Raw genomic sequence first — 26,200 nt, 5'->3', positions numbered from 1 at the left:
AAATTGGCAACCACAACTTATGCTTTAACCTTCTTATTTCAACTTTACTGAGGCTACTTCTTTGAAATATTTTGAGAAATACTATATTGATATACAAGAAATTGCATGTATCTTCTAAAAAAAAAAAACCCAATTTATGTTTGGGGAATCTCTAGATGGCAAAGCAGAAAACATTTTGTGACAGCTGATAGCAGTTTGCACCCAAACCATTTTACCTGTGCAGATAATTTTTCAAGGACTTAAGGAGTATACTTCCAGAAAAATGCATATCAGTATTAGCTGCCTCACCTAAATGGTGATTCCTGGAAGAAAATGTTTTTCTGTTTTGTCAGCTGGATATCTCTGATCTATTGATAAGTACCATTCCCAGGAATCTTGGGAGTTTATCACAGACAGGGAGGAAAATAACTGCACGTGTTCTTGGTCAAAAATACAAGCAAATCAAGTATCCACCTGGTCACTTTGGCTCCTCTATTCTCCCTTCTGCCCCATCTCAGAACAAAACAATTTTAAAAAATGGAGGATCCCATACTATTGTGCTACACAGAATAGTAGCTACAATGAATTCTGCTATTCCTGAGAAGAATAACAGAACACTGAACACCTTCTGTTACCTCCCCAAACTTAATCATCCGGATAGAGCTGGTATTTCTGTTTGATTTCTTCTATGCCTTGTAGCAGAAAGGAACATATTGCCCTGAATAAGACAGACACTAAGCAATCAAAGATGTTTGGATGCAGTACAGAATGTGATTATTTTCCCCTTTACCTCTTTGGCTCAATTTATTGCTGCCCACTCTATTTTGCTTTATGAAGCAGTACTGGAGAAAAAAAAGCCTCATTCTTTAGCTGAGATAGTATGTGCTGCTTTGTGAGGCAGTTTCCTTCTCAGCTCAGATAATGCTCAATACCACAGTGCAATACAGAACAGTTCAATACAACCATTTGCACAGTGAATGATGCAGAATGTTGAATTGAGTCATTTATGAGAGGCACCAGATTTTTGCAGGAATATTATCTGGGATTTAACTTGGCTCATTTTGTGTCTTCCTTCAGACTCCATGAAAGTCTCATTCTTTCTCCTATTTCGATGCAACTAGGAAAAGAAATGGTGAATACTGAGTAGCAGGAAGATGAATTGAATCCATTTTAGCTAAGTTGCCATTACTCCCAGAACAGATAATATAAAACAAAGGTTTGTGTCTCATTCAAAGGCAATTAAAGATAACCCTAGTCCCATGTTATTGAAAGTCCTTCACATCCACATTCCCAGTGTCCATGGAAGATCTCTGAAATGCAACTTTATTAGCTGACCTAATATTTGGCTCATTCTGCTGAGGAAAAATAAAAATAGTAGACTTTGCTTTAAGGATGTTTTCATGGCCTTCCTCTAAACCTGCAGCTCACCAGTCTCCATAGAGGAGACTGTTTCAAAACAGGAAAAGTGGTTCCATATATGCTGTAAAGTAATAAAGAAATTTTCAGTACAGGGTGAAAAATATTTTCTTCTTAGGAAACCCTTAAAAATAGAGAGTCTCCACAAAAGGAATATGGGCAAATTTTCTACAAGGGGTGACAAACAAAATCATAGAAAGCATATGAAAAACTATGGCTTACTGTTTTGCTCAGATGAAGGATACATATATAGGCCATCTCTGAAAGTGTTTTTTCCTAATGTGATATTTAAATATTTCAGTGAGGAAGATTGCAAGCATAGCCTGCCCTCTTTTTGCAATACCTTATACAACAACAGATATTGACTGCACTTCCCAATTAGCTTATGTTTAAAAATTAAATTTAAAATAAAACATTTCACCATAGACACAGTTCTAATCTCTAACAAAAGTTCCTGCCCTCCAAAATACATTCCTCAACCACTGCTGAAAAGTGCAGTGTTCACAGTTAGACACAGCAGTACATCTGAGACATGAGTGACATTTATTTAGTTGTGTAGACCAATTGCTTCCTCACATTTCACAGAGTAACACTTGCCTCTTTTTTAACTGCATCATGTTGCCAGATATCCATTTATTTTGAGGTCCAAACATAGACACTGCTATTCCAGCTGCATAACTACTAATTCCCAATAATTCATTTATAAATCTCACATTTCCTGAGAGCAGAATTTCATGCTTGCATTAAATTTGGATCAAATTTAATCTTGTCACCATTGTGACAGACATACCAACTCCTGACCAAGAACCATGCTGTATCTCCCACTGCTGCACCTGGGAAAGGGGCTTCATCCCTTGTTTTCCACAGATGGCCATGGAACACTGAAGTCTCTGTGCCTGATGGAGTGAAGAAATATTCACTTTAAGCTACCGTGCCAAATAAACCACCCTAACTGAGCAAGAGCAGTACCGGTTCCATATCTATATTTAGGAATTGAAGCTGACTAAACGTGAAGGGAAGCACTACAGCACTTCAACAGAGATAGTATGAACTGCACATTGACTGAGAGGATCAAGTGCTCGAAGAAAAATTTCTTTCCAGGCTTTCCTCAGTAGTGGAAATACTTACAAACAGCTACAAGAATTGTGTCTCCAGATAGCACCAACAGAAAAATTTACAAGAAAAATTTTCAGTTTCAGGTGAAAATGTGAACAAAAAAAAAAAAAATCAGCTAAGTAATTTTAAATAAAACTGCTACTCAACAGGAAGGAAAAATAGATTCACCAGTCATATGTTCACTACTTCTCATTTTCACTTAGACTCAAAATGAGACGGATGCCACAGACAAGCACACCATACCCACCTATTATATCTGACACTGACATTATTTATTGTGTATTAAAAAGAATTCTTCTGGCACTTGCATACAATCGTGTCAGCTTTAATTGCTAAGATGCACTGAACAGCTCTTCTAAACATAGAAAAAATTTACATTTTAAAAGCAAATCAAAGGCATAAACAGGTGTAAGCACTCCATTGTGCCATATGAGACCCTTGTTCCTACAGCTGCAAACCAGCATGAGTGCACATCCGCTGAAATATCAGCTCGGGAGTGAAAGGAAAGAAGTATGGTGATGAATCCTAGAGTCAAAAAAACAACCCAAAGCCAAGAGTACAAGTTTTGTTCCAAAATACTAAAACAACATCCTTGAAAATGAAAGAATCTTAAAGTTAAAAAATTATGTGCATAAATAAGCCAGTTACTAAATGATATCCTTGCAGGCAAAATAGGAGATGCGGTCTAAGGCAAACAACACCAAAACAGGCTTACAGCCATTGATAACAGCATCTAATCACTGACAAATGCAAGGATTACTTGGGTGAAGTTCACAAGAGACAATGTACAGACAATGTATTACTTATTATTTTTATCAGTGAGCTAGATGATGGAACAAGGAGTATGTTTTATTAAATTCAGAGATCATACTAAGCTGGGAGGGATTACAAGCATTTTGGAGGCCATGAACATAATTCAAAAGGCACTCAAATAAACAGAGAAATTGTCTGAAAGCTGTAGCTTTCTTACAAATGTGTATAACACACTGCAGAAACACAAGAATGCTAATTTGCACAAATTCAGGACAGAAATTAAGCAAAAGTTCGACTGTTGACGATACCCCAAAACAGGACCTAACTACAATTTTTCACAGAATGAATGTACATTATCTGTTGTCCCACTCTTAAATAACAGAAATCAGTCATCCCACTGAGATGTATGATCAGTCTTCTGCACAGGAGACATGAAGTAAATTTCTATTCTCCTCTGGAGATTCTCCTCTGGAAACTTCAGTGGAGAGCTCACTGGGGCTGTGCTGACCTTGGTCAGTAAAGGAAGCTGCCTGTAATTGATCAAAAGCTTCAGCTGATCAAACTTGATTCACACATGGATTGGGTAATCCTTGCAACTCTTGGCAAGATTCCTGTTAAGCATAACTAAATGTTAAATTGGGAATAACATATCAAAGCATAAACAGCTAACCTGTTTTTTGATTGGATAAGTTACCCTAAAAGAGTGCAGCAGCTTAGATCCTTGACGGAAAAAGAGTTTATACTAAAAGAATAATGCAAAGGAGTTGAGCTGTTCTTCTTAAAAAAAAAAAAAAAAAAAAAAAAGAAAAAAGAAAAAAAGAAAAAAAGAAAAAAAAAAAAGAAAAAAAAGAAAAAGGAAGGCTCCAGGTGGATTGATCAATATAAGTGTATCCTTTCTAAAAGAACTGAAACCTTATAGGGCCTGCAGAGAAATGTGGCTGGGGAGGAGAGAACAGCAAGAGTGGAAATGAACAGATGGGGAGATAACGGCAGACTGGCTGATGGAGCAAAGCAGCAGACAGAGAAAAAAAGAACAACTGGCAGGGAAGGCAGCTAGTGGGAGCAGTAGGCAATGGTCCTGGCTGGCAGGGAATTGCTGGAGGTGAGTGCTGTGAAGATCAAGGTCAAAAGCATTGCTCCAGTGAGGTGTACCAATGCAGCCAATAAATGGCAATCCTCTGGGATAGACAAAAGAGCCTTAATACCGTTTCAGCAGCAAGATAAAACCTACTCCTAGATGGACTCTTCTTACCAAGGGCTCTTCAAACTCATTTATCCCCTTGACTTTGGTGGCTGTCACTCAGCATCAGGTAAAACAGCTATCATCCCTCCTAAGCCATACTGCACTGCAGGGGAGCCTTTGGTGCCCATGGTACACGACAGGGCTGGTTTCTGCTCAAGTTTTGCACCACAGCTGCTCAAAATGATTAATCTGGGAAGGCAACAACCGTGCAGAGCAAAAGCAGGTGGTCATTCTCATGCTGGGCATATGCAATGGAGAGGAAGTTTACAGGTGTGCAATGGATAAATCAGGCATGGTTTGGAAGGGGATCTTGATAAACAGTTTGAAAAACTGGTAGATTTATCTCTCCTGTAAGAAAGGAACACTTGGCCATCTTCTCCACAGCACTCACAAACAAGAGCAGCATCGATCTGTGATGTAATTGAAATGTGATTCAAGACTAAATGCATGAAGGTTTGTCATGTTCTCATGTGGACTAGGACTGGAACTAGCTTGGGAAGCTTCGTCACTTGGAGTTTTGTCATGCTGTCTTCTTCCCCATTAGCTGGGGAGTCAGGGAAGGTTTAGGTTGGCTATCAAGAAAAGGTTTTTCACCCACAGGGTGGCTGGGCACTAGAACAGGCTTCCCAGGGAATGGGTCACAGCACCAGCCTGAGAGAGTTCGAGAAGCATTTGGACAACACTCTCAGCACGTGGGGTGACTCTTGGGGTGTCCTGTCCTTGGGCCAGGAGCTGGACTTGATGATCCTGATGGGTCTCTTCCAACGCAGGAAATACTGTGATTCTGTAACATTTTACTGTCTTTGTGAATAACCAGATTCAGCTCACAGAAACTGACTTTAACCATACAGCTTGAATGGACACTTCCATTCTACCATCACAGCATAGTTTATTGGTACTTCCTATTGCCTTGTCAAGTATCACGACTATCTGCCTCAAAGTATTTAGTTTCCCTGATTCTTCTCTAGAGAGTTCTGCATTAAGAGTATAATTTTCTTTAGCAAATAATGATACTAGGATTTTCTGATTTTAATTTTAATTAAGAAGCAAACGATGTTAGTGGGTTCTTACTGCTCTTTTAAGGCACATCCACTTGCTTGGAGGAAAATGTGGTGAGGCTTACACTGCTCTCTTGAAACATAAAGCAAAACTTCATGAAAAATAAAAACAGATTCTACAAAACTTTTTTTCCTCCTGCATGGCTAAGGCTTTGTTTGTTTGTCTGGAGGGGAACAAAGACAAAAAGAAGAGGAAATAAGGCAGCATTTACTCTGTAGAAGAAAAAAATCACAATTTACAAAGAGGTTCAGAAACAGTTGATTAGCAGAGAGTAAAATTAGGAAAGAAGCTATACTTCCAGCTGTCACAGCTAAAACCACCTGGCTGGCAGCTCTAAATCTTCTAATTATTAGCCAGAAAAAATGGGGTTGAGAAAGTTGCTTTTTCTTATTTTCATAAAGGCTTAGAAGTAATTGTCCTTGAAGGAGTCTTGAAAGCTGTGAGCAATGTCATCTCTATACCAATAGCAGGTCTTTTGTTGTTTTAAGAGCGTGAAACAGCAATGGACTCTCCAGGACTTATTTTTATGGGATCAAGAAAAAAGGGGGTGGTAGGTGCAAGATCTCTAAAATAAATACTTTGTTTTTAAATAGAATAATATAATTTAGATCATGTTTAGATCTGCAAAAAGAGATTTAAATTGCATTATGAGTTACATATGACACAGAAGCCTATATTAGGAGAAAGTTCTGCCATCCATTTTCCCCCGAAAACACTCTAATGGAGTTTGTCCATATTTTCGCTGATGATCCCTCTTGCAACACTCAGTTTTGATTATTTCTACTTACAATGGTATCTGCTTTATATAGCCTGTTTGAATAACTTTGGATAAACAATGAAGATGATGTACAGAAATGAATATGATCTATATAAATGAAATAAAAATATAGCCCATGATAAACTTATCTGTAGAATCACAAAAAAAGGCAAAAATTACTTTTTGTAAATTTTCACATAGAGATATGCAAGCATTTTTAACTTTTTAAAATTAATTATAAAATTTTGATGACTAGTGTCAAAATACCTGGTAAAGCTACTCCTGCAAAAATCCCAATGTCTTTTCACTGAGAAAAAAGATTCCAAACTGAAGGCTCCCAACTTTCCATTTTTTTCCAAGATAGTGCATTATTCAGGTTTACTTTCTATAGACTGGGGTTTGTAACTTGCCCACAGGAATAAAAAAAAAAAAAACAACAAAAAACAGAACAACAAAAAACCACCAAAAAACTTAAAAAACCCAGTGTCCTTCCCTCCAGAAACTGAGTTTCCATGTATGAGTGGGCAGCTCTCACCACTGGTGCCAGCAGATTTCTCATAAGAGAACCTGTAAAAATTTCTTGAAATAAGTGAAGGGAGAACTAAATAATTGTTAGCTAGAAGGATACTTGAGTCAAATACCTCTTCTGACTTAAGGACAGGAAATAACCCTATCTCCAAGTGGCTATATGGCATGTAAATACATTATAAATGATTACAATTAAAAAAAATATTTTATTCATGTGTATAAAACATGTTTCTAAATAAAAGCTAGTACTTTCCCCTACAAAGTACAATGGGGACTGTTGTGAAAATCTTTCTAATTTTTTCTAAGGTACCAGGCCTACCTAAACATTTGCTCTGGAATTAATATCGAGAGGAGTCACAAAGAGACAAAAGCTTTTTGAAATGAGACGAAGTGCAAAATTCCTAAATTGATTCACTTTCTGAAGACAACAATTGCTAATTGTTTCTCAGTGAAACAGGCTTACATATTTGAATATTATGGCTATTTTCATTTCCCCTTGATTCTTGTTTTCTTATTATACTTACCATACAAGTGCAGAAGCACATGATCATGAAAGAGGAAAGTAATGAAACCATCTTCTCTAGAAGTTTGCTAACTACATGAAAACTACACAGTGATATCTCAAATTTTACCAACTTTTTGGGAGATTTTTAATAAGGAAAATACGTGTTTAATGGACTTTGGATGTTCTATGGCAGCTAATGGATTTTGCATAGAAGCAAAATGAAGTATTTGTAATTAAGGTCAAAGTATTTCCTTTCAAAAGCATCAAAGCAATCATCAAAGGCTTTGCTGTTTTGACTTAGTATTACTGCAAGATTGAGGCTAGAAGGTTGAGGCTAGAACATTTGAGCTAAATGCTACCTCTTTATCCAGCTTCACTGGGTACACCAATAGCCAGAATCATTAATGCCAGAGCAACAGAAATACAGAGAAGATCTAATTTCCTCTAATCCTCAAAACCAAAATACATATCAGCAATTTATTAATTGTGATTTCTACAACAAATACATGACATAAAATATCACACTCCTCTCAGTTTTACAAGCATTTTCATGATTAAGATGGAGTTGACTAGCCTTCACCAAAAACCTACATTTAGTAAGGCCACAGTGTGACCAAAAAAAGGAGTCAGTAGCTGAACCAAATGCAAAAACGCATATCATTGTGTCTTTTTCTTCCATGATTATATGGCTCAGGTGGAAGTGATGTTAAAGCCACCAAGCTTTATAGAACATTTAATTTTTCTCTTGTCAGGAACAAGTTTAGACAATATTACAGTGAGTTTACCTTTGATTCTTGACTACTATCTATAGCAAGTAAGTTTTAAAAGGTAACTTTTAAGTGAATGCACTCCCATGAAAAGAAATAGTCTGGCAAAGAAGGATGGACTAGAATACTTGGTTAATTTTCCCAGGCTGGAGACAAGTTATTGAACACTTATGAAAATACATTAACTGTGTACTATAAACGCCTTTTTGAATGCTGGCCATAATGATAATTTGCAGGAGTAACCTCAGATACTTCAGCTTTAGAATTGAACTTCACAAAGAAGTGAACTGATCAAGTATGTTTCACATTTGAGGCTTTTAATTACAAGAACTTGTTCAGTCTTGTTAATTATATTCCACCCTCTCTCTCAAAAGGCAGGAAATGAAGAACAAGGAGAAAAAAAAAAGGCAGCAGGGACTAAAAGCATGAGCAGGGACACAGTATTTCAATTTCTTAAGCTGACACATTTTTTCACTATTCATTTTTAATCAATACAATCTACATATTATTTCTGAGCTTTCAGCCATATGTTGAGCAAAAACCTACTGGGGTCAGCAAAAGAAACCTCGAATATAGTTTTTCAAATCAACCATAGAGTTTTATGTTTAGCAGTATGTGTTAATAGCCAGATAGATGATGGAAAATTATCTTGCAATAAAACTTTCAAGACAATGCCAGCTACACTTATTTTCAACTACTCTTCCGCTCCCTGCTGATTCTACCTGCCAGAGTACAGATGAAACACATGGACTTCAAGGTTTGATGCTTTTTTAAATTAGCCTCCTTCTCCAAGCATCTGAAAACAGCTACAAAGAAGCTGCAGAAGTGTTGAAGTCAATGCTGTAATTGAAAGCTGTGCCTCAAAACTTCTCCCCGCATACAGAAAGGACAAACTGTTGTTTGTCAACCCATTAGTGGTAACTTCCTACAAAAGCAGAGTTAAAGTAGGGGAGCATTCAAGTTGTTGTCCTTAGAGGACCACATTCACTTGCATATTTATCATCACCTCGCAGCCACGAGAAAAAAGCTCAGTTAAGAACGCATGAATAATAAAACAAGAACTAAATCTGAGGCAGCTGTGACAGTTATAACTTCTCTCATAATGAAGCTGGTGTCAGCAAAAAGGTATTGCTCTAAGTCTAGGCAAATCAAATGTCATCATCTTATTCACAGACATTCTTACTGACAATTCAGCTGCAATCATCATACAGATCCAAACCCACCTATAAAAATAGCCCACTTTGATAATTTTAAACTTACTCTTAATGAGTAAATCACAAATTCTGCATTTATGGCAATAGATTGAAAAATATCTGTCAGGTTTTCTGTGATTGTATTATCCATGTTCCTAATGAAAATAAGCATTGTTCCAATAATTATATTTCAGCGATGTATTTTTTCTAGATAATAAATGTAGAATTTATATACATTTAACTGCAGAAAGCCAATGACATCCACATTAACAGAATCACAGAATGATAGAAGGGACCTTTAAAGTTAGTCATGCAGTTCCAATCCCCCTACCATGGGCACCTTACACTAAGACAAGGCTGTTCAAAGCCCTGTTCAACCTGGCGTTGAACACTACCAAGGAAGGGGAATCCCCAGGTTCTCTGGACAGTCTGTTCCACTACCTCATCATTCCCACAGAAAAGAATTTCTTCCTAATACCTAAACCCACCCTCTTTCAGTCTGAACCCATTCCCCCTCGTCCTATCACTAAATGCCCTTGTAAAAAGTCCCTCTCCAGCTTTCTTGTAGGCCCCCTTTAGGAACCGCTGGGAGAGCTGCTGCAGACCCCCCCAGTTGGAGCTGCTGCTTTTGCTCCCAGACAAGCACCCACCATTCTGCCTTCAGGCAGAAGACCTTCTGCCTTCAGGGACAGGTAGGATGAGGGCCCTTAGCCTGAGCAGATGGCCACAACCAGGTTTCTGGGTTATGTACAGTACAAGTCTCTTCACTCAGCCTTGGAACAACATATTTCCTCCAGCATGTGGGTATCACCATTAAACACACACAGGTGGTTAAGATGTTTTAAGCACTGAATTTTTGAAACAGTAAATGAAGCTAGATTAACAAATTGTTAAAAAAGCTTTTATTCAGTCCCATCTCTGCCACAGAAGTGACAAAATAGAGAAAGAGAGAAAACGACATTGCTCTTTAATGACATTTTAGGACAATCTAATATGGTATGGCTTTGGTTGAGGCTTCATTGATCCTGACAATACTGCCACTACAGACTTTGATATGCTCTTCACAATTTGCCCATTACCATTTACAAGTACATAAATGCTCAGTTTGGAAAATATTCTTTTTCATTAAAATGAGGCCAGCATCATTTTAGTTAGAAAAATAAACTTTGTAATCTTTCAGGTAACTCTCCTTCCTAGCCCACCTTTAATTCAAAGCATTGCATGGGGGCTTTTTTTGCAACGGATAGAGGCATTTTATAAATTACGAAAGCTACATGGTAGCAAGTCACAAAACCCCAAAAAATCACAGTAAAAATGAAAATAGGGCACAGAGCTGAACGCCAGGAAAAAAAAAAGAAAACACCTACATAGTACTATGAAAACATGGATATCTAGTTTGACTTTACCACACACGATCTACTAATCCAAAGAACAGCAAGCTCATGATAGCCTAAAGGAGGCGTAGGTTATACCTGAGATACAAATGTTTTACCAGATCAACTTATAGGACCCAGTTTGCATTTACACAGCATTTTCCTGACACATGTTTAAGGTCAGCACACCTATGTACTGAATGTCTTTACTGCCAGAGAGAAGTGTGAATGTATATTAATGCAAATGTGACTCAGGCTCCCCTAAAAAAAACCACCAGCTTCCATGTTGGGCCTACCCTGAATAAATTAGCATTAGTAACAAATGAGCATGTTTAACTCTGTTATAAAACCATTTACCACAGTGCAGGGTGGGAGTGTCAGTGTTATTTTGCTTTTAGTAGCGCTTGAGGGAAAGGCTGAGGTATTTCATACCTTCTTTGCCTCAGTCTTTAATTATAAGGCCTTTTGTCTGGATACCCAGACCCCTGAACTGTAAGAGAGGGAGGAGAGCACAATGAAGCCTCCAAAATTCAAGGGAAAATGGTCAGTGGCCTGCTACACCACTTAGGCACACAAGCCCATGGGGCTGGATAGGATCCACCCAAGAATGCTGAGGGAGCTGGTGGAAGTGCTCACCAAGCCACATTCCATCATTTACCAGCAGTCCTGCCTGACTGGGGAGGTTGCAGTTGACTGAAGGTTGGCCAATGTGACAGCCATCTACAAGAAAGGCCGAAAGGAGGGTCCAGGGAACTACAGACCTGTCAGTCTGACCTCTCTGCCAGAGAGGGTCATGGAGTAGAACATCCTGAGTGCCATCCCACAGCCAGGGGATCGGGTAGTGCCATCATGGGTTTGTGAAAGGCAGGTCCTGCTTGGCCCACCTGATCTCCTTCCTTTTTAGGGTGACCTGATCAGTGTGTGAAGGAAAGGCTGTGGCTGCTGTCCACCTGGACTTTAATAACATTTTTGCCACTGTCTCCCACATTATCCTGGCTGCTCATTACTTGGGTGGCAGCACTATTCACAGGGTAAACAAACGGCTGATGGCTGGGCCCAGAAAGTGCAGGTGAACAGAGTTACATCCAGCCGGCACCCAGTCACAAGTGGTGCTTCCCAAAGCTCTGTACTGGGGCTGCTCCTGGCCTGCTTCATTCTGATTTATCTGGACAGGGGGATTTGAGTTCATCCTCAGTCAGTCCACAAACACCACCAGGGTAGGAGCGCTGATCTGAGGGGGGGTAGAAAGCCTCTACAGAGTGATCTGGACTGGTTGGATCAATGGGCTGAGGTCAGTTGGATGGGGTTCAGCTTGGCCAAATGCCAGGTCCTGTGCTTTGGTCACAACACTCACATGCAGCACTACAGGCTTGGGGCAGAGTGGCTGGAAAGCTGCTTGGTGGAAAGGGGTCTGGGGGTGCTGGTCAACAGCAGCTGAACGTGACCCAGCTGTGCCCAGGCGGCCAAGAAGGCCAATGGCAACCTGGCTCGTATCAGCAATAGTGTGGCCAGTAGAACCAGGGCAGAACCTCGGCACTGGTGAGGCTGCACCTCGGAAATTGTTCAGTTTTGGGTGCCTCACTCCAAGAAAGACATGGAGGCACTGGAGAGTGTCCAGAGAAGGGCGATGGAGATGGTGAAGGGTCTGGAGCACAAGGCCCCTGAGGAGCAGCTGAGGGAACTGGGGTTGCTTAGCTTGGAGAAGAGGAGGCTCAGGGGAGACCGTATTGCTCCCTACACTACCTGAAAGGAGGCTGTAGTCAGGTGAGGGTCATTATCTTCTCTCAAGTAGAAATTGATAGTACAAGAGAAAATGGCCCCAAGTTGCACCATGGGAGGTTTAGACTAGACTTTATTCCATTGATAGTGCTGATTAATGGTTGGACTTGATCTTAGAGGTCTTTTCCAAACTAAAGTGTTCTATGATTCTATCCAGAGAACAATGTATAATTACATCTTTCATCTGACTCAGAGAGTTATAGCAGCACAGGGACCAGTTGAGCACTTTCCCGCTCTGGCATTAGAAAAGTGAAAACATGCTGCATTATATATTGCTTGGACTAAACTGTGTTGTAGATCTCCACCAGAATATTTTCCATCTCTCAAAACCCTAACTGTCCAACTGTGCCAATGGATCCAGAGAATAATTTAAAAAGCAGAAGTAACATAAAAGACTGAAACAACTTATCTGTAAGGAAACAATATGTACACATTTTTACATATAATGTATATATATAATATACAGTATATATAAATTTACATGGGTACAAATTTAATTTGGGAAAAGATCAATAGCAACAGAAAAGAAACTCAGAGATTACCTCAGTTTTATGGTGTGAAGGGTTTTATCACACTGCAGTGGATGCTATATTATATTTAGTCCAGTTTCTAGCACTTTTTAAAATAATCTCTTCATAATCACCCAGTAAAATCACTCCTGAAAAATGTACTACCTACCCCACGAAGCACCTAAGCCACAGGAGTGCTGATCTGCATTATATTGCATGCTGATGCATCCTATATTACAATCTACAATTTAGGCAAAGGCACACAAATGAAAAATAAAAGCACAGAGAAATCAGGCAGCAAGTCCAGAGCTACACAACAGAGACTGGGGCAGAATTAAAATGAGATTATGAGATCTGAGCTTCTGCATAAAATATATTAAGTTTTTTTTTAAACCACATTGAAAGGGCTCACCTCCAACCACTGCTCAAGATATTAAAAAAAAAAAAAATCTGCTCTACAAATTTGTGGAGCAAGTCTTTTCACTCCAGGCAGTCAAAGAAGCCACTGTTCTCAAGAAGATAACTCACAAATAAATTATTGTGTATTTTCTTTTTTTTTTTTTTGGTTATGTTTTTAAATAAATACCTGTTTTTTTCTCAAAGCATAATCCAAAATTTTGGTCTTAGAGAGCTAAACAGTTTAAAAATACAATAGAACACAGTCTTTTATCAAAATTCAGCTTTCAAAGAAGACTTTAAAAGATTATTTTAAAGCAATTTAACAATACAAACCCCTCTACATTATACAAAGGTAGCTTTGATGCTACTGCATTTATAACAATGTTTTATTCATGTATTTCTTTTGTAGCTCTGTCACTAAGAATCGAATCAGCTACATACAACTTAATTCTTCCCCTGCTAGTTTTGTGATGAGAAAGATGATATTGCTTTCTGATTGCAGTAAAACAAAATGAAATATATTACCTGTCTGTTCTACTTTGAGTAACAAATGCAGTGAGTATGAGAGATGACATGCATGGCTACTTTTCAACAGAAGTGTCACGCATATGGAGTACTTTTTTTTGTTATACATATTTCTGTATTTTCCAAAACTGCATCTACAGCTGTGGATCCAAGTACCTGAAGTACTCTGCCCTATTATCCTTTATATTTGATTGCAACAGATATTTTGTGATACTGGTAGTTAAAAGGAAAGAGCATATTATGCACCTACATATTTCCATTCCTAAATAGTGAGTGACTTAAATTGCTTTGTTAATATCATAAAAAAGCCACACTTATGTCCACCAATACTTTCAGATTTCATCTGAAATTTATTTTAGTACAGCATATGAGGGGACCTTTTTTTTTAAATCTATGGAAATGAAAAATCAAATGTTAATTTCCTCCTCAGATTAAATTAAGATTACAGCTAAACACTTTGTTAGCAAAGCAGATTGCCAGTGGCTACGGATGATAACAATCCAGTGTCACATGGCAAAGTAGAGTATGGTATTGATTACTTCACAATTGTGTATGAAAGGTACTAAAGTACCTTCAAAAAAAAAAACTCAGGTTACCTTTGCTCTAGAAAAAAAGGAATTAAATGACCAACTAGGAAAATGACTTCTTGGTTAGAAGACAACCTTCCAGGCTTCATGTCCTGCAAATCCAGATAGGCCACAGGAAGACCTGTTACATAGCCCAGCTCCCTCCTACAGCCCCTGCTGAAAAATGGCTTATCTCTTCCATCAATACTCCAAGTCTGAAAGGAAAGTCATGGAATGTGAAAATTTCAGACTCCCAAGGATAAAATGTCTTCAATTTCATGTTTAAATGGGAAGTTCTGGAGAGGAAAAAATCCCCACCATTAGAAGATGAATGTTATGAATTATCCTGGACACATGAATTTGGTGTTAGCAATCTGACACAATCAATGTCTTTGGAATTTTGTCCTCAATTTTAAGAGACCTGCCATACATTAAAAGTAAACAGCAAGAGTAGTTAGGTGTCAAAGCCATTGAGTCAAAAATCTGTGTCTTTGGAGGAATAGTAAGAATTCACTGTAAGTGTTACATGAAATTAAGATTCAATAGAAACAGAAGAAATGGTAATTCTAGTTCATGCAGATGATGACCTGGTGCTGTTTTGTAATGCAACAAGATGGATTCTCCTGGTGGTTAAAAGTAATTTTGAAGTTGTTGGTACTATTATATGTGCAAGGAAAAAAAAAAAAAAAAAGAAAAAAGGAAAAAAAAGAAAAATAATCAAAACCAAAGACAAAAGCATCACAGATGTGGCCAAAAAAGGCAATGGGAAACAAGAGAATCAGAGGAACACTAGCAATACAAGCATAGAAGAAAACTCAGAGAATGCATTTCAAGCATATTCTTGGCACTAAGGAGAATTTTTAGAATAAAGAGACTCCCTTTATTATTCCTATTCTTCTTTTATTTAGGAAAATGTAATTTTAGGAAGATTTGTTCTGCAAACAAATGAAGATGCACTGACTATTATAAGCAATTATCTTACCACTTTTTCTTCCCAACAGAATAACCTATGAGAATCTGAATACTGGCTAGCCATTTATCTAAAAATATATTGTGCTATATACTCCCTTTTGGATATAGTTGGGACTACAATCAAATACAATACTGATCCTAGTTATGATTCTGATATTACAGAGGTCCAAAGAAAGTATGACTCCTAAACCACTTAGCAGCATCCACCAATATTTGAAATAGCTGGGTACTAGCTCTGCCAAACTGTTCATGAAGAATGCCATTGCTTAGCAATTGGCACTGCAAAGTGATGCCCAAAGTTCCCTTGGAAGCACAGCCAAGAGAGAATTATGCTTTACATCTTCTTGACTACCTGTCCATGGGTTTGCTGTGGATTCAGCTAATGCCATAGGCTTTTGGCAGCTGGCAGTATGCACAGTGTAAAACATCATTCAGCTTCACTGTCTCAATCACTGTGCTCCACAGAGCAGAAAATTAAGTTCGACAGATTTAAAGGAGGTTCTTGTCATTCACTGTAATTCATATAAATCATTATATATATGGCTTTAAAATCTCATCTGTAACTTCCAAAGAATGATGACTGAGTCAGTGTGATTATTTTATACCATTATAGAAAAAACCCAACCCCAAATGATGAGTTATGATCAAAAGTTCATTTTCATTCCCATGGACAGAAGCACTGACATAATTTCTATTTCTAAACACTCTTTCATTTTGAGAGAAGCTTAATTTCTGTATCATCTAACCTTAACTAACATGAATAGTAGTATTTTTTCATACTGTAAGTGGATAAGAATTTTCTGCTGATACTGCTTTTTTAATGAAAAAAGAATTTATAAGTGACTTTTTAGTCACCTATAAAGTGTGTCAGGTTTCATGAATTTTCTGTAAAATTTAAGCAGCAGTCTTCTGTATTCTGCCTTGTACATGCTGCTTTTAGGACACCACATTCACTCTACTGGAAACAGGTAACTCAGAAACCAAGCACCTCCAACACCTCACTAATGAAATTATCCTAAATCTGAAGAATCCATGATTTTATGTCACAGAAAACACTGTGCTTCCAGTGTTCCTGGCCATGTTGTGGAGCAGCCTACCTGGGAAAGCCTTTTTCGAGTTTCTAGCCCAAACATACAATTCCTATCTACCTAGCCAAATTATTTCCCTTTCTGCATAGTTTTACTGCATAGTCCTCAGACTCTTAGTGTCCACATTTCATACATACCAGTTTGTACACAGACTCCTGGTTGGAGCAATCCAAGTAGTTCCCTTCATGAGAGAATCTGATCACAGATGAGAAGACAGTAACCTCCAAGATCTGTTCAGTACACAGGCCAGTTCACACCACCCACCACAGTAATTCCTTAGCCCCACATTGAAGAGCCCCCCAAGAACAGTGCATCTCACTTTCCAGCTGTAAGTTGCTTTCTTTGCAACTCCAAAATTTTCCATGGGCCAGACACACCAACTCTACATCGCAATTCATTTGCAAACAAAGAATTTAGGGCTGGATGCAAGGCCTGTAACAATGTCCTTAAACATGATACTGGAAGTGCCACTGAGAAATTGCCTTCCTTTCAGGCCCCCTTTATACCAATGTTGAGGCCACCAGTTTAAGAGTTATGAGAGGCTCTGATGGAGTGTGCTACAGTCTCCTTGAAGCCTTTAATATTTACACCAATTGTGTGTTAGTTCTTTATGTATAATCCACCTGTCTTATTTATATCACAATGATAGGGAGAAGAAGAGATAAAATGCTAATTTATTAAATAATTTCCCTCACAATATAAACCTCTTCATTCAACTGTTAATGTTTGCACATTACTGATGGGACATTTCTTAGATTTTCTACAGCTATCTTGACTTAGTAGCTTCTGAATTTGAAAGCTTACTTAATGCCTACTGATGTTTCATCTTTGTTTATTCTACTTAGTCATCAAGGCACATTGGACCCACATCTTTGGGAAAGTCTGCTGCCTCCATGATATCAGGAAAACATTTTCCTACCCCAATACAGACCTCAGATTATTCTCCACTAATAATTCTCTAGGTAGGCAGCAATGAAAAAGGGGCATTCAATCCTGATGGACTACAAGGATATTGTGAAATTATGCAGGAAGAAAATTAGAAGTGCCAAAGCCCAAACTGGAATGTTACTTGACTGTTGTAAAAGACAATAAAAATGTTTTAATAAATACATTTGCAAAAAAAAAAACCCACAAACCTTTATGAGATGTGAGGAATAAAACACTGACAACAGATGAGGAAAACAGTGAGATACTTAAAGCCTTCTTTGCCTCAGTCTTTATTAGTAAGACCAGTTCTCTGGGTACCCCGTTCACTGAGCCGGAAGACGGGAATAGGGAGGAGAAGGAAGCCCCCACAAGCCATACTTGGGAAAATGGTCAGGGACCAAGGGAAAATGGTCAGGGACCACTGCTCTCCACAGCTTCTGCAGAAGATGCTGGTGCCAGATGGGGGCTGTCTCTTCTTCCAAGTAACAATTGACAGGACAAGAGAAAATGACCTCAAGTTGCACTAGGGGAGGTTTAGATCAGATATTAGGAAGAGTTAAAGGTGGTCTGACATTTGAACAGGCTGCCCAGAGAGTTACAGTCCCTGGATGAATTTAAATTTTGGGGAGATATGGTGCTTAGGGACATGGTTAATGAATGGATTTGGCAGTATTAGGTTAATAGTTGGACTTATTATCTTAAAGGTCTTTTCCAAACTAAATGATTCTATGATCCTGTAAACTGACCAATGTCTGTTAACCAACCCAAAGAAATTACATTATGAAACAAAATTCTACACCAGCAATCATAGTAAGAATCCATAAAGAAGCGGAAAATAGGAACTAAATGTAGACTTAAATTATTATTTTAAGTGAGAGTTACTAATTGCTGTTCAACAGGTACACAGTTTCCCAAGGAAATTTTCTGGTGTGCAAACAGCAGATGGCAGAAATTGCAATTACTGAGCTATGGTTGCAGGCTACTACCACTGATAGCCAGCTTGTGTAAGAATTCTTTCATAATCTTGATGAGAAATGGGAGAAGGCATACTCTAAAGGTATTGGGAAGAATTTTCTTTTTCCATTGGAAATTTACTTCAAGAAGATATGTGAATATTCTTCCTCACTTGTGAAATTTCAGTCTCAGTCTTGAGTGTTGTTAGCTTCAGGAATACAGTTTTGCCCATGTGCTCCTGATGCCCAATAGTGTATTCTGCTTCCTCAATAAAACTAAAATATTTGGGACACAGTCATGTCTCATTCAGCTCCTACAGATGGGCTGACTGGTTTTTGAAAAGAGTATTTAAAAATTATAAGAAATTTAGAAGATAGATTTACTGAAATAGCTACCTCATCTGCATTTTCTCATTTGGTTTTGTACACCTGAATGAAAACTGTACACACAATTTGATTAGTCCTGCTGTGTACTTCTCAGGGCACTGTAATTGTTTCAGAAGCAAATCAGAGGGCTGATTCTGAGGTGCACCTAAGCTCAGGAACTATGTCTTTATAAATTTTTAATGGAAAAAAACCCCAATCCAAAACCAAGAACAAAAATCCAAAACCAAGATCAAGCCAGCAGCATCACCCAGTGCTTTGACACTCTATAGCAGTTTTCTCACAATAAAAGATAGAACTCAGAAGCTGCTGATTTTGTGATCAGCCCAAATGAAGTCAAATGAGAGCCAACAAGCATCCTCCCTTTCCTTCCCCCTCCTAATATGATTACTTCAGAGAAACTTAAAAAGATATCTCACACAGTGATGAAAACATAGTGAGGGATTGCTATTTCCATTATAGTATTTGTGTTTTTTTAAACACCAGTCTTAAAAATCTGAGATTTCAGAAAAGGAAAAAAGTCTCATGCCTGCATAAATAGACAAACAAAGGAAGACATATACTCTTCTTCTTGCCTTGCAAGAGAAGATGGGAACAAAAGACAGAAGTGTCCCCTGCAATAGCTATTTAAATGTCTTCATTTAAATAGAACCTGACACATAATTTTTAGCTGCTTAAGACGGTTGTCAAATTCCCTCTTCCACTGCAAACCACATTAAAAATCCTAACAACCAAGAGCTGCCTGGGGTTTTGGGCTGTAATGGTAGGACTAAGCAAAAAAGGAGGATAGCAAAAGCAGACCATGTCTCTCACACACGTATGTCATGCTCCATACACATAGCTCAGACACCACCATGTGTTCCACAGTGTGTCTCACCACACAGTGCAGAACAGCAGACACAAGATCAGAGCATCTGAAGTCTCTGCAAATCCACCCTCTCAATCTCCATGCAGGCAAGCAGATAAGCACAATGCTAGTCTCAGCAACTGCTTCATGCAATTAACAGACCCATTTATAATTTGGCTCTGAATTCATTTTCACTGTCCCTTATTAAGTCCTGGTATAAAAACTGGCTCAGAAGCTATTTCCCCCCCTCTTTTTTTACAAAGGACAAGATAGAGGTTACATTTATGTATAAATATGAATACTCAATACTTATATTTAAAGCTACTTATGTACCTCAGACAGAGTCAAATTTCTCAGTCCACATAGTTAGTACTTAGATTAGGCTGGAGGAAGAACTGAATCTCTGCTGAGCTACCAAAGAACCACACATGCAGCCAGATTGATCATCATGAATTCGATACATCTTTTTTTCAGCATAGTTTTTCTTATCTGTCTATTACATTTACTCACATCACATTAAGAAACACTTCAGGAATCAGATTTTGTTCTCCCATCCTCCAGTGTACCTGAGTTGATGTAAGTTTCCACATGCCCTTTTTTTTTTAATATCTGCTTTTAGTTGAAAACATACCATGTAAGATAAATGAGAAAAAAACTATAGAAGAAAATGAGACTATTGCAAAATGCAAATATATAATATAATACTATATGGAAGAGTTATTGTGGTTAATAAAATGCAAGATAAGAGCAGCATTACACCTACTAACAACTAAATACAAAACCTAGCTAAATAAATTTACCTGTGGACAGCCATGACCTAGAAATATTAAGTTCTTTATTCTATATAATTGCAATCTCTTATTAATGATTGTAATTATCATTACAATCTCACTTCCACTATTCCTACACACACAAACAAAAACACAAAAACAAAAACAACAAAAAACCAAACAAAAACCCAAACCAAAACAAAATCTGAAACCATCCACAGCCCCTTCTTGAGGAGTTTCTGTCTGGAATTGTTAGCCCGGTTTGTTCTCCCTGAGGCAGAGGCAGCCTGTACTTTCTTGCCTTTTTATCAGCCTGCTCCTTCTGTTCATTATTAACTGATAAATACCTCCCCCAAAAATACATTCATTCACCCAGTTTTGGTCTGGAAACTGTTTTTCATATCTAAGACTGCAAATGTTATCTAAAACATCTTTCCTCAATCCTCCAATAGCATGTTTTACAAACATTTCAGCCAGAAAGCTTTGTGCCCATTTGTCTGTCCTACAGGTTCAAAACTTGTTGTTGTGGGTTGGTATTTCTTGCCTTGAAGATATGAAGTATGTCTAAAGAGATTATTTTTTTTAATCACTCCAATAACTCAATCTGGGATCCTATAATCATGCTGGGCCTCAGCTGCTTTGCATCACTTGGCAATTTAGGTTGTGCAAGCTATATTAAGTGCTCCCAGATTTTCATACGAATGGCATGTACAAGATGTTCCAGCTTACTCACGCTGAATCCACCAACTGCAATAGGCTGTTAGAGTATTAATTTTTTTTTAATAGGTATTATACTCACAAATATCCCTTTGTTAAAATGTGAAGATGTTTGCAAATGCCAAAATGACTTACTGCTCTGTGCACCCTTATGTTCCAAGGCAGTTGAGAGCTCTTAGTGCCTCTGTAAGCTTCGTGTTTTCAAGTCCAACAACCAACTAGCTAAAAATTCATTTAACTGTTATGACATACCATCACCTTGTCAGAGTCAGATGACACACAGCTCTGAAAATCCATTCACCCATCTCAGTCATGCTTCACCCTTCTACTTCCTCATGTTTCTTCCTTATTCAATTCAGTATGTGTTCCACTGGGCAGGTAGCACCTACATGTCAGGGCTTTCCTTCTAGAAGTCCTGACTTGGGTACCACTGGTTCTGCCCATTGGTGTCTCAACCACTTTTATCTTTTCTTCAACCCCTAACTCTTCATATCAGTTTCTACTGCTTCAGCTCAAAAGTCCCAGTGCCCTGCTGGGCTTTGTTCAAGACTTTTAACGTGCTCTTTTAATGTCGCAGAACTGGGTAATCTGTGCACATCGAAGAAAATAAAAAACATGCTGTCATTCAAACAGAAAACAAAAGATATTAATCATTTGGTATTATCACCACACAGCACGTGTGTGCATATGACTAAGACACGAGAGAGGAGAACCATATGCACCAAACTATTTGCAATGCAGACCTGAAGAGGTTTTCCAAATTAGGTCACCGATGACAAGAGAATCAATACAACACACATAGACCTAGATGCAGTATTTTCACGTTCCTCTTTCTAACGGAGAAGAGGTGATATGAGGACCTCTTGGGTACAATTTATGCAATATGGGGTTTCATAAGACTGAGGTAACACTGATAACATTGTGAAGAAAAAAAAAAAGAAAAATTTTGTGAAGTTTATTTCAGTTCAGGAACTGGAGCTGCTCAATTGCCTTACTGACCAGGTGTCAGTAAAAAATCAGTAAAATCTGTTTCAATCTATGTACAGCTGGTGTGTTGCCAATTTTTCCAGAAATAGACGTTACTGAGGGTAGCTCTCTCTTCTTACCTTCCACTTGGATCACTGCAATCTGCTCTGAAGTTAGAAAATATTTGAAAAATTCAGCTAGCATAGAAGTAGGCAATATTTTAGAGGCAAACCATTTGGAAACAGCCATCTGTGCTTGATAATGGTTGGGAAATTTAGAAAAAAAATGCTACTTTTATTTTTTTTTCACTAGTTCCACTCTTTTTTACCCTTTCTGCAGTGAACTTCTTTTCAGTATTAGTTGTGAAAAAAAAAAAAAAAAAAAAAAGCTTTGCAGCCAAATTTCATGTGATAGTCTACACCATACCAATTCATTTGTATTGACCAGAGACCCCAGCATCCCTGACTTACTTCAAGTCCCATTTTTTTTCAGCTACCTCATCTCTTCTAATCCCTCCACTCTATTATCTCCCTTCTACTTATTTTTCACTCTTTGCTTCCACCACCAAGACCACACGAGCAGCCAAGAAATCAGTATTTTTGTTTAGGTGGGATGCATCTGCCAGCAAGGGCACCTTCACCAAAATTCTATTTCAGCAAGAAAACTTATTCTTTCCTTATTCTGATAGAGCTTGGATTTTCTGGCTGTCAGACAAAGCACAACCCTTCTTGCAGGTTTCTGAAGGAGACAACATTTAGCATTAATTAGTTGCTTCTTATTTAAAAAAAAGCCAGGTATGGTGATAGCAATTATGTCTTTACTAAGCAGCAGACCATTTCTCTTCCTCACAAGTGTACCACGGATCTTCCTACATTTTCTTTAAGCTAAAGAGGCATTTCTATGGAGTAGGTCACTTATTTCAGTTAGACAACTGAGAACTCACAATTTGTAAGATTTTTAAATATTCAGCAGGTCAACAGACTGTATGTGGTTACAAATATATCTGACCAGAAGAAAAAAAGGCACATTCACTTTTCCAGTACCTCAGTGTAAGTTTCTCACCAGCATCCATTGTCTCCATAAGCACTTCTTCCCATTATACCCAGAAAAAAGGAAAAGCTCCTTGCATTTACAATTAAAGAACTTAAACTGTTACTTAATATATATGTTTAATTTACAAAAGTAAACAAGAATTTCTCAAATTCTAACTAAAAGCACATACATTTTTCATGGTAAATTCATGTTGCTGGAAGCCTTTCTTTTCCTATTCCTACTAGAAGCTTCCTACTAGAGATGGCTTAAGTTGCAAATTTATTACAACCTTCAAATGGTAAATACCCATTTTGTTCCAAAAGATGAAAAAATTACTCCTAAATTATGCCATTTATATTGTTTCTTCCACTCCCTTCTTCTGAAATAGTTAAACAAACATTAGTTAATCCTATCTGTAGTATCAGTGGAAATTCAGAAACCTGTTAGGTCAATGTATATACACTCTGTTCACTGACCTAAATTATAAGAGACTAACTTCAAAACCACTGACTGAAAACTAATCTTAAACACTGAGTAAGTGTAACAGATCCTGTAACTATTCCTCTAGAAGAAAAGCATTAGAGATGCACTAGAAAAAAAAGTCACAAAAAGGTCACAAAAAACCCCCAAAAAACCCCAAAACCAAAACAAGCCCAACCCACCCCCCCCCCCCAAAAAAAAACCCCAAAAAAACCCTCAACAAAATAAAAAAAAACAGCCAAGCCAGAACCATTAGATGTCACATTAACTCAGACATTAATTTCTTTTTTGCAGGTCAGTACGGCAACTCCTCTCCAATTCCCTGTATTACAGCAACTTCAGAGTCCTCTGGCACACAGCAACACCACAGTGGGTCAGTTCCCTCAGCGAAATGGGTTCTGTGGTTCAGCTTCCAGCCTGGTATAAAACAAATTCCTTCTGCTCTTTACCTGACACAGACACACATTGGCAAATAAAGAGGAAAAAGACCTGGCCCACTTGAATCAAAGGGTCCTTCCCCACATGCTCACTTCCCAGCTGCATCCCACTACTTTGTGATGTCAAAAAGCAGTCTGTTGACCACAGGACACCCCACTGTTTCCAGACACCAGAAAACCATCAGCCTCCTTCCTTGAGCCTGCATGGCTGAGAAGATACAGCATACTTCAGCCACACTTTCAAGCCTCAAGACAATACAAAAATAAACATTTTTGCTCCCTGTTCCTAGGTACTGAAGAAATGGAGAAATGGTTTTTCAGGAGATGAGTCTGGCCCTTTTCAGAAAAATTCCCTCTTGTCCCCTAATTCAGGTGACCCATTATCTTGTACAACTGTAAAACCACGGGCCTACCCAAAAGCAGGATCATAGGAGGCGTGACCCACTCCTAAATCTGAACAAAATCAATTCAGCCCAGGTGCCTCCAGGTAGTCACCTTTACTAGCTACAGAAATCTATCATTTGCTACCTTTGAGCTCCTTCAAATAATTTCTTTGATATGGTCATTTGCTCTACAATTAAAGTCCTTTATCCTGGTAGTTGTCATTCATCGCCTGGACTTTAAATGGCTTTCCTACCTGAGTAAAAAAGTTGTATTTATTTTACATTGAGCATTCCCAGAGTACTTCAAGTATGCACAATATGGCAGGTCTGGATCTTCAGATAAAAAAATTAGCAAGTCATCCTGCCTTTAGCTTTGACTACAGTCCTTGCTTTAAGCCAAACTGAGGATGGCAACAACAAGGCACAGCTAATGCCTTTGGCATGATCCCACATGAAAGCAGCATGACCTTGGGAGGCTCAAAGAAAGGAGCAAGGCAGGATATTCTTCTCACAGCATGTCTATATATACACATAGAAATCATCTACTCATCCTGCTCTGCTGCTGCAAATAAATGTACTACCAATTTCCTCACATTCCACTGAAGATAAATCTGGTCACCTTCCATGATTTTATTTGCAATATTATCAACATCTTAAAAATAATTATGGTTTGAATACACACATTTTGCACTAGTTCTGCTACTTTTCAGTCCTATTATTTATTCCTTTATTATATCAACACTGATTAAGAAGAAAAAATAAAAGCATGCCTAAAATAATTTGTGGTTCAACTCTCAGATAGACATGCATGAAATGAGCTGATATTTATGACACAGATCAGGAGTGACGGAGTGTCTATTTCTAACTTGTTTTAAAAAAATTCCACCTCTTCTAGAGAACTGTCCTCTTCTCTTTTGAGCATGGTTCTGTTTGTTCCTGCCTTACAGAACAGAGTACATCAAAGGAAAATAATAACGTATTTTGGCAGCTACAGCTAACAAAGAAAGCATCTACTTCAAGACTTGAGGATGGCAAACTAAGATTAATTTCATCATATCCTAGCCAAGAAAACCTGCAGAGAGGTATACTTACAGTGAAAGCAAAGCTGGAAGCTTAGTCCACAAATTTCAATTACCAAAATTGTAAGGAAGTAAAAACAGAGTTCAAAAGAGGCTGTGAAATAGAAAGCAATTAGCCTTCAGTGACTTTTTTCAGTTGGAGTCCTCACAAACAAATTAGAAAAAGAAAGTATTTTCTCTCTCATGTCTTATTTAACTGGATATAAAACATATCAGGAGAGGTGACTGTCACACACTGCAAGGAAGTCTCTGCTTTGAGTGACACTGTGGCTCAAGAATGAGTTCAGATATGGCAACTCAGGCCGCTTCTTGCAAGTGCCCTCCCTAAAAGCAAAGCTGAAATCAGTGGGATGATCCACGTGGTCTGGTTTCCATCTGGTCTACAATGTATTTTAGCATTTAAATTGAGTCTTTCTACAGTGTCAATGCAGAGGGCACAGACCTGGGGCTGAAACTTCAAAGCTCCACTTTCTGCAGCCACATGCCTTACTGCTTTGTATTTCAAGAACTAATGACAACATGCACACAATTCAGCTGTCAGAAACATCCCCAACAGCTCAGAGGCAATCTCAGCATAGAGGATTTTGTTCTCTGTGGACTGTCCTTTGCACCTTTCAAACAAGTACTCAAAATTTTTGAGCCTACTTTAGAGTCAGAAGTGATTCACTTCACTTCTCCATTTTTTGGCTATTTTTTAC

The 26,200-nt window shown here is 38.2% G+C and overlaps 1 protein-coding gene across 11 annotated transcripts in view; it reads right to left on the bottom strand.

The window, feature by feature from the left end:
• DLGAP1 (DLG associated protein 1) overlaps positions 1-26,200 on the bottom strand; it is a 402,341-nt gene that overhangs the window by 343,191 nt on the left and 32,950 nt on the right. Inside the window, exon 2 of one of the 11 annotated variants that reach the window (XM_038127588.1) lies at positions 2,186-2,291. The exons of the other annotated variants lie outside the window; for them this stretch is intronic. The gene's annotated coding sequence lies outside the window, so the exon portion shown is untranslated. The remainder of the gene's footprint in view (positions 1-2,185; positions 2,292-26,200) is intronic. 11 annotated transcript variants of the gene reach the window in all.

The sequence above is a fragment of the Motacilla alba genome, chromosome 2 (genome assembly GCF_015832195.1).
Source record: "Motacilla alba alba isolate MOTALB_02 chromosome 2, Motacilla_alba_V1.0_pri, whole genome shotgun sequence".
Taxonomy (NCBI): Eukaryota; Metazoa; Chordata; class Aves; order Passeriformes; family Motacillidae; genus Motacilla; species Motacilla alba.
The sequence above is the reverse complement of the archived record's forward strand: the minus strand, read 5'-3'. Positions and strand labels throughout refer to the sequence as shown.